Here is a 13,593-nt window from a genome sequence, read left to right on the forward strand (position 1 = left end):
GTAAAATGAATCTGTAGTATTTTGAGGTTCCAGAAAGTAAGAAAGTACAGAACACACACACACACACACACACACACACACACACACACTTACTGTGCTACGCCAATGAGCATAGGGGCCAACTGAGCTTCCACATGGCCAAAGCTGAAACTATTTGAACAAAAATAAATAACACAATATCAGATTATTAACCATAGTATAAAATATATGTGTTGGGTTGAAACCCAATATATAAAATAAATGCCTGTGTGTTGTGTGTGTGTGTGTGTATATATATATATGCATTTATATAATTAATTAGTTAATGAATGAAGAAGACCAGATGTATCTGTCAAGTAGAATTCAATGTATTTAGATACTCTGCCCTCAAAGTGGTGGACCCTAGGTCCCTCTTCATTAAGTATGGGCTGCACATAGTTATTTGATTAGAATGTATACAGCATGGAAAGGGGAACTTTATAGTGATTTTACAGTCAGAAACCTAAAAAACCCTCCCTTGGTAATCAAAGTCAATATGAACAGTGACAATTCATTTTGTTTGTTCCCTGACATGATGTAATTAGAATGACCCCTTACCTCTGTGATCATTCTCCCTAAGACCCATAGCTGCTGTCTGACTGTGTGAAACATAGACAAATGCCAATGAAGGGATAGTCTAGAAAATATGTCACCTGTACTCAAGACTGTTCAAAGTCATTAAAAACAAGGAAAACCTGAAAAACTAAGGAGCCTGAGGAGTACCCTAAAGAAACATGTTGACTAAGTTTAAGACAATATTTTATATGGAATCATGTATTAGAAAATAATATTGGGGGGCTGGGTGCAGTGGCTCACGCCTGTAATCTCAGCACTTTGGGAGGCCGAGGTGGGTGGATCATGAGGTCAGGAGATCGAGACCATCCTGGCTAACACGGTGAAACCTCGTCTCTACTAAAAATACAAAAATTAGCCGAGCGTGGTGGTGAGCACCTGTAATACCAGCTACCCGGGAGGCTGAGGCTGAAGAATTGCTTCAGCAGGCGGAGCAATGCTGAACCCGGCATTCAGAGGCTTGAACCCGGCAGGTGGAGGTTGCAGTGAGACGAGATTTCACCACTGCACTCCAGCCTGGGTGACAGAGCAAGACAAAAAAAAAAAAAAAGAAAATAATATTAGGGGAAAACTTAGAAAATCTGAATAAAACATGAGCTATAGTTAGTAGTAATGTATTAATATTCATTAATTTGTGACAAATTAATCATAACAATATATTATGCTAATAATAGGGTAAACTGTGTGTGGGCTGTATGGTACTTTCTATACTATATTAGAAACTTTTTGATAAATCAAACTATTCTAAAATAATGTTTATGAAAACAAAATAAATTTCAGTAAATAGAAATAAGCACCTTAAAAGAGAGTAGATAATGTAATAGTGGCTTCACGTTGAGATGAGGAATGAGCCGTATGTCTCTTAGTGAAAATAATTTTACATGTTAAAGTATTTATATTATGGGAATGACTGATATGTGTTGTGTGTTTAGATAACTGAATTTATGATATACTCTGGAGTTTTCTTTTTCTTCTATTAATTTTTTGTATGTACACTATACCAATAAAATCAAGAGGTTCTTTTTTTAACATTTCCAAAGTAAAATAAAATGCTAAAGAATTGTCTTTCATATGTTGTCAATGGGCAATATGGCATTCTGCCTTTTGTTTTGCAGGAAAGGAATACATAAGAGAGAAGTGCCCACCAGTGTAAGACTCTGCTCTAATTTCAGTTCTGTATTTATTGTCTTGAAATAAGTTAATGCAAATACGCAAATAAAAACACAGCAATGAATTCAAAGGCATCACTAAAACCAATGATAATAAAGAAATATAAATGATATTCTAAGACATTAGATTAAATGGAATCATTAATAATATTTAATTAAAATTAGAGAAGGCAAAATAAAGATGGAGGTGGGGTGGGGTTAGGGGTGGGGAAGGGAAACAAAGTATAAATGCAATGAATAGGAAACAGTTATAAAGATATTAGATATTAATACAAAATGCTAATATCACTTTAAATGTGAATGGTCTAAATTGACCAATTAAAAGACAGAGAATGTCAGAGAGGATAAATAGGACCCAACTCTATGTTGTCTATTAAAATAAAGAAGTAAGGAAGTAGAGAATGTCTCAAAAAAGGAAAGCACCCAAAAGACAAAATCCAAGGTGGCAAAGAAGAAAATGGCTGAAAAAAAATACCTTGGATTTAGCTATTAAGAATTCACGTGTGATCTCTGTATTAATCATGTTTGTAGACTCTTAAGAGGAGAAGTTGAGTTGTACTCGATTGAGGGGATTGAGGAGTATAAGACTACTAAGTGGAGTCAGTGAATACATTCTTCTTCGGAATTTTTTGAGGGAAAAATGAAAGATCAGACAGCAGTTTGAAGAGGAGTCCTGGTGAAAAAGTTTCTTCCATTTATTTTGACTCCTTCCTTCCTTCCTTCTTTCCTTCCTCCCTCCCTCCCCCCTCTCCCTTTCTTTCTTTCTTTGTTTTCCTTCTTTCTTTCTTTCCTTCTTTCTGTCTTTTTCTTTCTTTCTTTCTTTCTTTCTTTCTTTCTTTCTTTCTTTCTTTCTTTCTTTCTTTCGTCTTTCTTTCTTTCTTTCCTTCTTTCTTTCCTTCTTTCTGTCTTTTTCTTTCTTTCTTTCTTTATTTCCTTCTTTCTTTCTTTCCTTCTTTATGTCTTCTTTCTTTCTTTCTTTCTTTTTTTCCTTCCTTCCTTCCTTCCTTCTTTCTTTTTTGAAATGGAGTCTCACTCTGTTGCCTGAGCTGGACTGCAATGGTGCGATCTCATCTCACTGCAACCTCTGCCTCCCAGGCTTAGGTGATTCTCCTGCCTCAGCCTCCCGAGAAGATGGTATTACAGGTACCCGCCACCACACCCAGCTAATTTTTGTATTTTTAGTCTCGAACTCCTGACCTCAGGTGATCCAACCACCTCAACCTTCCAAAGTGCTGGGATTACAGGCGTGAGCCACTGCATCTGGCCTATTTTGAACTTTCTGGTGTGGGAAATGATGCATATATGTGATGTATGTGGAAGAAATCAGTATTATGTAAGATTCAGAATTCAAGATGTACAATGACAGATGAAATAAGGTGATGGCATAAGGAAGGTTCTGAGAGTATGTAGATATATTTATGCAAATTATATAAGAAAACTGAGGGAATTCATTTCTTGACATGTCATTTTCTCAACAAATTATGAGATGTATACATGTTCTCACTCGTAAGTGAGAGCTAAGCTATGTATACACAAAAGCATATAGAGTGGTATAATGGACACTTGAGACTCAGAAGTGGAGAGGCTGGAAGGGGGTGAAGAGTGAAAAACTACCTATTGGATAGTAAATGTACACTATTTGGGTGGTGAGTGCACTAAAAGCCCACACTCCACTACTATATCATTCATCCATGTAACAAAATGTCATTGTACTCCTAAAATTATTGAAATTAATTTTGTAAGTACATGGTGTCTCATTAGATTTCAGAAGAAGAAGCAGCTTGAAATGGAAGTGTGGGTCTGTTGTAATAAAACAGAATATATACTGTGAAGTAGCTGTCATGTCTCAGTGTTTATGGGAGCCTAAAAAAGTCGAACTCAGAAGTAGTGAGTAGCATGGTGACTACCAGAAGCTGGGGTGAAGGTGGTGGGCGGGGAAAGAGGAAATGTTGGTTAAAAGTTTCAAAGTTTCAGTTAGACAGGAGGAATCATCTCTTGTACAGCAGAGTAATTATAGGCAATGGCGTATAATTTCTAAATGCTAAAACAGTGGATTTTAAATGTTCTTGCCACAAATAAATAAGTATGTGAGGTGATGGATATGTTAATTAGCCTTATTTGATCATTCCACAGTGTATACATGTATCAAAACATCACGTTGTATCCCATAAATAGATACAATTAGTATTTGTCAATTAAAAATGAAAAAAGAAGACAATGGTAATTGTGCTCAATGGTTTCATACTCTAGAGGGGAGTGGGATGTAAGACAGTATAGAAACCAACATTGTATAAGGCAGAATATTTAAAAATAATACATCATATTAAAACCAGCTAAGACTTTCGGAGTAAAAGATTATGGCGGCTGTTTACAAAGACCAGAGCAGGGAGTTCCAGGTAGTTTCTGTCTAAGTAAGCTTTAACCACTTAGAAACTGGGAGTGTGAAAAGGGGTCTTTCTGCAGGCTGACTTTTTATTGGATACATTCTAGATCCTCGAGTTGTAAAGTCCAAGGGTTATTTCCTGAATTCTTGCTCTAAATTTGCAGCATTCATTTCTTAGTGTTTATTTTACATTCAGATGACAGCCACATTTGCCAAAATCAAGACACTTCTATGACTTTTATTCAATTACAGCATATAGATACATAATATGTTCTTTTATATTGCAAACAAACATATTTTTCCATCCTTGATGAATCTTTCGATCTACTTTTGTAGCCTTGCTGCTTTCTGATTGAAAAGTCAAATTTTAACATGTTTAAAATGTGTTTCTAGGATGTGTTAATCATATGATGGCATGGTGATTAATTGAGAGATGTCCATGCTGTAACAAGTTTTTCCAATCTTCAGTTGTTATTCTTTTAGTAATTAATGAGTATATAAAGAGAGGACTTGCTAAAGGTAAAGCTTGGATCGTTAAGGTGACATTTTGTTAAGGTTAAAGCAAATTATATAATCTTCTGAAGGAGCGCTTCTGGTTTTCCCAGCTCTGGCCAGGACAGCCTATCTGTGCAGGAGGCATTGCTGGCACCCCGTGGGGACTGAGGACCAAGGAGGAGCTGCTCCCCCACACACGGTTCGTACTTCTGTTCTGTGAAGAGAGACAACTGTGCCCTGTTACCTTCACTGAACTATGAGGTGTGTCCTGATGCTGTGCATGACATCTTGGGTTTGCAGAACTGTTCACTCTCTCCCTGGATTTAAAATGAGTTCAAATTATAAGACCTTCATTTTATTGGTAATATATTAAAATTTTGGGGGAAGAACTAGTTTTAAAACTTTCTATTAAGCCTAAAGTAGTGGCAACTTTCATAATTAGATTGCACAATATTGGATAGCTTAAAAATTTCAAAATTGCCAATTTGTTACTTGTCTGTATTTGATGTATACTGTAAAATACAAAATGCACTTTATATTTTCCATCGTGCAACAGTGAAACACTAGAGATTCATTCAATCATATAACGGGTATTTATTGAATGTCCATGATACGTCAGGCAACTTGGATTGCTAAGATAAATAGGATGTTTAAGTAGTGTCATTTAGTGTTACAGATATGATGACAGAAGTATGTGCTGTATATATTAATGCTTCTAAAGCAAAGTGTGGGCAGGCAGATTACTTTATAAAAAGAAATAAAAGTCATCTCAATTAGAAGGAAAGAAGTAAAACTAGCTCTATTTGCACTTGAAATTATCTTTCACATATAAGATCCTAAAGCAACCAGAAAGAAGCCATTAGAATGAAGAGCTGGCAAGTTTAGCAAGGGTTTGGTATACTCAGTCAATATACAAAAATCAATCTGCCTTTATGCACTAGCAATGAAACAATCCAAAATTTAAATGAAAACAATTCCATTTACAACAATAGCATCCAAAATGAAATGCTTAAGAACACATTTAGCAAAAGAAGTGCAAGACTTCTACACTGAAAACTAAAAAACATCGTTATGTGTGAAGGGGAGGGAAGAAAGGAGGCTAGAGGATAACTTAAGAATTAAGGGCATCTTATTTTGGGTTGATAATGTTGAGGATGCTTATGACTGAAAGGGAGTTATTCATTCTTCAGTGATTTCTTAATTTGAAATATGGAACCAATGTTTCTGCATAACATAAACATATAAATGAATTAAAGTGAAAATTCTAAGGTTCCCATTATTGCTATACTTATGTTTATGAGAGTATTTTAAGATTTTATCAAGTTCCCAAAGTACTCGAAAAAGAAAAAAAAATCATGGTGGGTATTATATAGCTTAAACATTCCAGTTTGCCCAGTCTTGATAAAAATCACTTAAAAAAACAGAAAAAAATTGAATTTTTTTAGGTTTGATTTGGTTGTTGTCATTTCAAAATCTAGGTTCCCAATCAGCTTTCTGATTGCTATCTGATAAAGGTAATTAAAAATAGATCCATACAGCACATTAGAGCATTACTGCTTATGAAAGGATTCCAAATAAAGTGTTCAAATACAGGGGTTACCTTAGTCTAGAGATGTTAATATTTTATAATATCAAGCTCCATGGTACATATAATTCACTTTATAAGCTATTAAAAAGTTATAACACTTTATATGTTTTATAAATGATTTTCCCCAAGCCCAGATCACTTACAGTAATAAATACATAAATACACAAACACGTGTATATATATATACACACACACACATACACACACATGCACACATACATAGTAAAAAGCTATCTGATTTTCCCTAGGATTAATACTTTCTGAAGAGCCAAATTTCTCAAAAGGCACAAGAATTTACCACTTTAAGCTCAAAAACCTAAAAATAAAATTAGCAAACAAATCACCATGCTTTATTTTGTGGTAAATTTTTCAAAAATGTATTTCATATCATTCAGACTTCTTAAACCAAAGAAAAGTTTAAAATATTTTGTCATTATAAAAATATGAATTATTATGTTTTGATTTTAAACATTGAAAAATTTCAAATATTATTAGAATTAAGTGACAAAAAGTCCACATAGGACCAGACCAAGCTCTTGTAGCCCTTTTTAATAAAGTATATGATTTCAATTTTTCTTATTTTTTCATACTTTCTTATTTCTCAGTCTATTTCTAAGAGGTAAGCTGGCTGTAGGGGTGAGGGGCGAGTGTATGCACTGTATAGCTAGCAGGCATTGCAAAAACCTGGCATAATTTCTGGACAATGAGAGTGTCATGCCTTTGCGATGTGCGGCGTAAGTAGAGCGGATGCCTATGACGGCCCTTCCCATGGCCTGGGCATCAGAACTGCTTCAGAGTCCAAGGAGGGGTCCTAGGTCACCCGCTATTGTGTGTGGAGGATTGTCCTCAAAAACACTTTTTTCTCCCTTTTAAATAAAATTGATATCTTAGAATTGTTACTATATAGGGAGACACAACTATACCAAATAGTTGTCATCTGCTTTTTGACTATGTGAGCATTGAATAAGTATAAAAACACTTCAGAATAAAAGCAAATGTAAAACAGCCTGGGGAATACCTTAAATTTGGAATGAAAACCCAGCAGCTATTTGCAGGCGTATCAATATGGAAGATAACTTGAAATTAAATTGTTCTCAACAAATAACACAGAGCTTTAGGTGCAATTGACTCTTAAATGTATTTGAATGAACTTGGAGACCATATGCTATATCAAGGGGCAACTCTAAGATAATCAATAGAAGTTTTAAAAGATGGAGATTTTGGTTCAATAAAATAAGAAAATTCTAATGATGAAAGTTTTCATTGTAATAGACCCCTCGGGAGCTGGGCACTGTTCTAATGGTCTTGCAGCATTAATTTGATCTCAATCCCCATGGGCAAGACCTCAGTACATGTCTATATCAAAGCGATAGCTAGAGGAAGAAGAAGGGGAAATAGGGTAGGGAGAGAATGGGCAGAGGAACAGGAGAAATACCTTCAGGAATGGTGAAACTGAGTCACAGAAAGGTTAAAGCAATCACATGGGTGGAAAGTCATAGGGTCAGGGTTTGAACCTAGGAAGGCTGAATCCAAAGCCCACAATCTCAACCTATAAGCTATGATGCCACCCAGCTACGAGTTTATACTGAATATTCTAAAACAAACTCTCAAGTTGTAAACCCAGGTATGGGAAATATTTACCAAAACTGGCCCAATTATCAAAAATAAACAAGTTTTTTCTCCTGCAGCTTACAGTTCACAGGACGTGGCCTCCTTTATGCATAGCCCAGGAGGTGCACTGGGGTTAGGATCAGCATGCCCTGGGCAGTTCCCTGTGATCACGGTGCTGCCTTGCTTTCTGGCAGCCTCCTTCTGGCTCTGCTTTGGGTTTGTAATCAGGAGGGTCTACATTAAACCATATAAAAATAAAGCCTACAGCTTTTATGCTCATGGGTGATGACTGGTAATGAGGCCTAGAAAGCTCTCTAGCAAGGCTGCCTTCCATATAGTGGGAAATAATTTTTTTATGTAAAGCACTTAGCCTAAAGTGTCTCTGTGTGTGTGTGTTTCACATCCATTTGTTCATGCACCCATTATTTCTTTTGCTTTCCAAATAAGGACATTTGCATATGTGACCCCCTTTTTCTTGGAAGGCTCTTCTTCAACATTTCTCCTTTCCTTTAGTTTTCTTCTTAAGGGGCACCTAGAGTGAGAGGCCTTCCCTCTCTATCATTCTCTCACACTTTTTCTTGTTTGTTTCTTTATTGAGTTGATTTTTTTTTCAGGCTTCTGTTTGCTTCTTTTCATCTCTCTCCCCATAAGAATGGAAGTTCCAGGAGGCTAGGGTCCACTCTGTCTTGTTTCCATTGTATGCCCAGCACCTGACGCACAGTCTGGTACACTGTACAGCAGGGGTCCCCAGCCCCCATGCAGTGGATGGGTGCCAGTCTGCAGCCTTGTTAAGAAAGGAGCCACACAGCAGGAGGTGCTGCCTGAGCTCCACCTCCTGTCAGATCAACGGGGGCATTAGATTCTCCTAGGAGTGCAAACGCTGCTGTGAACTGTGCATGTGAGGGATGTAGGCTGAGCACTCCTTATGAGAATCGAACTAATGCCTGATGATCTGAGGTGGAACAGTTTCATCCAGGAACCAACCCCCACCACATCGGTCAAAAAACTGTCTTCCATGCAACTAGTCCCTGGAGCCAAAAAGACTGGGGACTGCTGCTGCAGAGGATAAATACATGCTTGTAAATGGATTTAAAAAGTATATTGGATACTGCTACACATCAATTGGCAAAGAAAGAAATTAAAAGGATGGTTCCTTCTCTATGAAAACTTACAGTGTAATTCTAAGTCAATTTACAATGCCATATGACAGTGATGTGTGATATGTACCGGGAACAAAATGGACAATGTTTGACAAACATTATATTTATCTGGGGGAGTCAGAGAAAATAACCTGAGTGATGCCCCACTTCGGAGGATGCTTCTTTGAGTAATCTCTGAGGCATTTTCCATGGCCAAAATGTAAAGCACTGATAGAGAGAAATCATTTCTGCCTGTCTGGCAGACACAAGTGGCTTTGTCTTACTGCATGCCCATGCATCCATGGATCTATTAACAGCTTCTGAGGTGTAGCCAGAGACATAATAACACACAACCCAACAAACAAAAACACATGATAGGGGCTCTATGTATAAATTTATATTCACCAGATTTGCAGAAAGAGAAACTGAGAATTCTCTGCAATTAATATAAAGCCCAGGGCTAAAGACCTGACCATGTTAATGCACATAACTTTGGAAAATAGACGAGGTGTGATAGACTCTTCTAAGAGTTTTAGTAAGTCCCAAATAGGATAAGGCAACAATGAATACCTCACTGCATACTTTTAGTAGGTTACAGCATGCAGATAGTGATACATTTAACTAAGTAACTATATATAGTTCATACTATGGGCTTAATCATTTTAGAAGAATCTTATTTTAAAATTCTCTGCAATTTGAGCAATGAAGTGCAGGTTGGGTGGTGCAGTTGGATGAGCTGCTCCCTACAAATGGGCTTGGAAAGGTCAGTGCCTATCTGGTGGGAAATCATATTTTTCCTGACTATTTGAGACAGTCAGGGTGGGGGCCAGTTGGGCTGTAGAAGATTGTCTCCCTTCAGTGTCTGTGAAAGAGCTTCTAAGGAGAGTGAGAAGCCTTTGGCATGCAGCAAAATCTTTACATTGGAGAGAACATAGAGTCATTGGAAATTAAAAGCCACTTCTAGAACACTAGGAACAAGCAAAATAGAACTGCTGAGTTGCAGATTTTTGCTTTTAAGTTGAGGTTATCTGAAAATTTTTGAGGTAAGCTAAACACTCTCTGGCCTTCCGACCTCCATCTTCCCACGGCAGCCAATCAGACCTCAGAGTGCCCTGTGAGCTTCTGTAAGCTGCTAAGAAACCACCTAGGAGCTGACCACTTCCTCATCCAAATAAGCCTGCTTGCTCTTTTCATCTTCCCAGATACTTAGCCTATTTTGCTTATTAAACAAATAGAGAATATGAGGATACCATGATTCTGATTCCACAAGCCACATGTAAAACCTACTAATCTCAAATTTATACTTGTTAACACTGTGCATGCCCCAGCATTGTGCTAAGGTGTATTTACAAATTTGCTGATCTGGAGGGAATTAAATACACTGAAGTAGGATCTAAGTGCTAATAATATAACTCAGGAGAAGATTTATTCTGCACCAAAGAAACAACTGGAGCCCAATGCTGGGTAGGAACTATGTCACTGTCAAAGATGCAAAGAGCAGCTGAGCATAAGGAGGGGCTCTGGCTTAAAAGCTTCCCTCTCAGGGCTCTGTCCAGGCACTAACCATGAGCAAGATGTGGATCATCCTCCCCTGGGTTTCACACCAGCGTGTGCTGGCACCACCCTATTTTTCATTCTTTATTCTCTTTACTCCCTACATTTATTTCATGAAAAACAGAGACGATTTATTGTTCAATATGTTTGCCTGTGTGATCCTATTGTGAAACTTTTGCCATTGCATGTTTGTTGTGTTTTATGTATGACATTTCATGCCTTCAAGTGCCCTATGACATAAACAGAAAGAATACATTCAATTTTTTATAAAAGAAATCAGGCTCAGATGGTTCCTCTGGGTTCTGCCCAGTCCACACAGCTTGTAAGTAACCAAGATGGGTGAGGACCCAGAGCTTCTCATGTCCGTCCCAGCCATCCACATGGACCTGCCTCCTACCCTCAACTTGAGTAATTATCTATTTTCTTTAAGACATAAATCAGTTTTCAAAGGGAATGCTTCCAGATTTTGCCCATTGAGTATGATATTGGCTGAGGGTTTGTCATAAATAGCTCTTATTATTTTGAGATACATCTCATCAATACCTAATTTATTGAGAGTTTTTAGCATGAAGGGCTGTTGAATTTTGTTGAAGGCCTTTTCTGCATCTGTTGAGATAATCATGTGGTTTTTGTCTTTGGTTCTGTTTATATGATGGATTACATTTATTGATTTGCATATGTAGAACCAGTCTTGCATCCCAGGGATAAAGCCCACTTGATCATAGTGGATAAGCTTTTTGAAGTGCTGCTGGATTTGGTTTGCCAGTATTTTACTGAGGATTTTTGCATTGATATTCATCAGGGATATTGGTCTAAAATTCTCTTTTTTTGTTGTGTCTCTGCCAGGCTTTGGTATCAGGATGATCCTGGCCTCATAAAATGAGTTAGGGAGGATTCCCTCTTTTTCTATTGATTGGAATAGTTTCAGAAGGAATGGTACCAGCTCCTCTTTGAACCTCTGGCAGAATTCGGCTGTGAATCTGTCTGGTCCTGGACTTTTTTTGGTTGGTAGGCTGTTAATGATTGCCTCAATTTCAGAGCCTGTTATTTGTCTATTCAGAGATTCAACTTCTTCCTGGTTTAGTCTTGGGAGGGTGTATGTGTCCAGGAATTTATCCATAGGATGCCCTCTCTCACCACTCCTATTCAACATAGTGTTGGAAGTTCTGGCCAGGGCAATCAGGCAAGACAAAGAAATAAAGGGTATTCAATTAGGAAAAGAGGAAGTCAAATTTCCCTATTTGCAGATGACATGATTGTATATTTAGAAAACCCCATAGTCTCAGCCCAAAATCTCCTTAAGCTGATAGTCAACTTCAGCAAAGTCTCAGGATACAAAATCAATGTGCAAAAATCACAAGCATTTCTATACACCAATAATAGACAAACAGAGAGCCAAATCATGAGTGAACTCCCATTCACAATTGCTTCAAAGAGAATAAAATACCTAGGAATCCAACATACAAAGGATGTGAAGGACCTTTTCAAGGAGAATTACAAACCACTGCTCAATGAAATAAAAGAGGACAAAAACAAATGGAAGAACATTCCATGCTCATGGATAGGAAGAATCAATATCGTGAAAATGGTCATACTGCCCAAGGTAATTTATAGATTCAATACCATCCCCATCAAGCTACCAATGACTTTCTTCACAGAATTGGAAAAAAACTACTTTAAAGTTCATATGGAACCAAAAAACAGCCCACATTGCCAAGACAATCCTAAGCCAAAATAACAAAGCTGGAGGCATCATGCTACCTGACTTCAAACTATACTACAAGGCTACAGTAACAAAAACACCATAGTATTGGTACCAAAACAGAGATATAGACCAATGGAATAGAACAGAGCCTTCAGAAATAATACCACACATCTACAACCTTCTGATCTTTGACAAACCTGACAAAAACAAGAATTGGGGAAATGATTCCCTATTTAATAAATGGTGCTGGGAAAACTGGCTACCCATATGCAGAAAGCTGAAACTGGATTCCTTCCTTACACCTTATACAAAAATTAATTCAAGTTGGATTAAAGGCTTAAATGTCAGACCTAAAGCCATAAAAACTCTAGAAGAAAACCTAGGCAATACCATTCAGGACATAGACATGGGCGAGGACTTCATGTCTAAAACACCAGAAGCAATGACAACAAAAGCCAAAATTGAGAAATGGGATCGAATTAAACGAAAGAGCTTCTGCACAGCAAAAGAAACTAACATCAGAGTGAACAGGTAACCTATAGAATGGGAGAAAATTTTTGCAATCTACCCATCTGACAAAGGGCTAATATCCAGAATCTACAAAGAACTTAAATAAATTCACAAGAAAAAAATCAAACAACCCTATCACAAAGTGGGCAAAGGATATGAATAGACATTTCTCAAAAGAAGACGTTTATGTAGCCAACAGACACATGAAAAAATGCTCATCATCACTGGCCATCAGAGAAATGCAAATCAAAACAACAATGACATACCATCTCACACCAATCAGAATGGCGATCATTACAAAGTCAGGAAACAACAGGCATTGGAAAGGATGTGGAGAAATAGGTACATGTTTACACTGTTGGTGGGACTGCAAACTAGTTCAACCATTGTGGAAGACAATGTGGCAATTCCTCAGGGATCTAGAACTAGAAATACCATTTGACCCAGCCATCCCATTACTGGGTATATACCCAAAGGATTATAAGTCATACTGCTATAAAGACACATGCACATGTATGTTTATTGTGGCACTATTCACAATAGTAAAGACTTGGAACCAACCCAAATGTCCATCAGTGATAGACTGGATTAAGAAAATGTGGCATATATACACCATGGAATACTATGCAGCCATAAAAAATGATGATTTCATGTCCTTTGCAGAGACATGGATGAAGCTGGAAACCATCATTCTGAGCAAACTATCGCAAGGACAGAAAACCAAACACTGCATGTTCTCACTCATAGGTGGGAATTGAACAATGAGAACACTTGGACACAGGATGGGGAGCACCACACACTGGGGCCTGTCGTGGGGTGGGGGGAGGGGTGAAGGATAGCATTAGGAG

General features: G+C 37.5%; 1 long non-coding RNA gene across 1 annotated transcript in view; it reads left to right on the forward strand.

The window, feature by feature from the left end:
* The window catches only part of LOC134730874 (uncharacterized), a 60,874-nt gene that overhangs the window by 20,287 nt on the left and 26,994 nt on the right, over nt 1-13,593 (forward strand). Inside the window, exon 3 of the long non-coding RNA XR_010112869.1 lies at nt 4,749-4,899. This is a non-coding gene — a long non-coding RNA (uncharacterized LOC134730874). The remainder of the gene's footprint in view (nt 1-4,748; nt 4,900-13,593) is intronic.

Source organism: Pan paniscus, chromosome 7 (assembly GCF_029289425.2).
Source record: "Pan paniscus chromosome 7, NHGRI_mPanPan1-v2.0_pri, whole genome shotgun sequence".
NCBI classification, from domain to species: domain Eukaryota; kingdom Metazoa; phylum Chordata; class Mammalia; order Primates; family Hominidae; genus Pan; species Pan paniscus.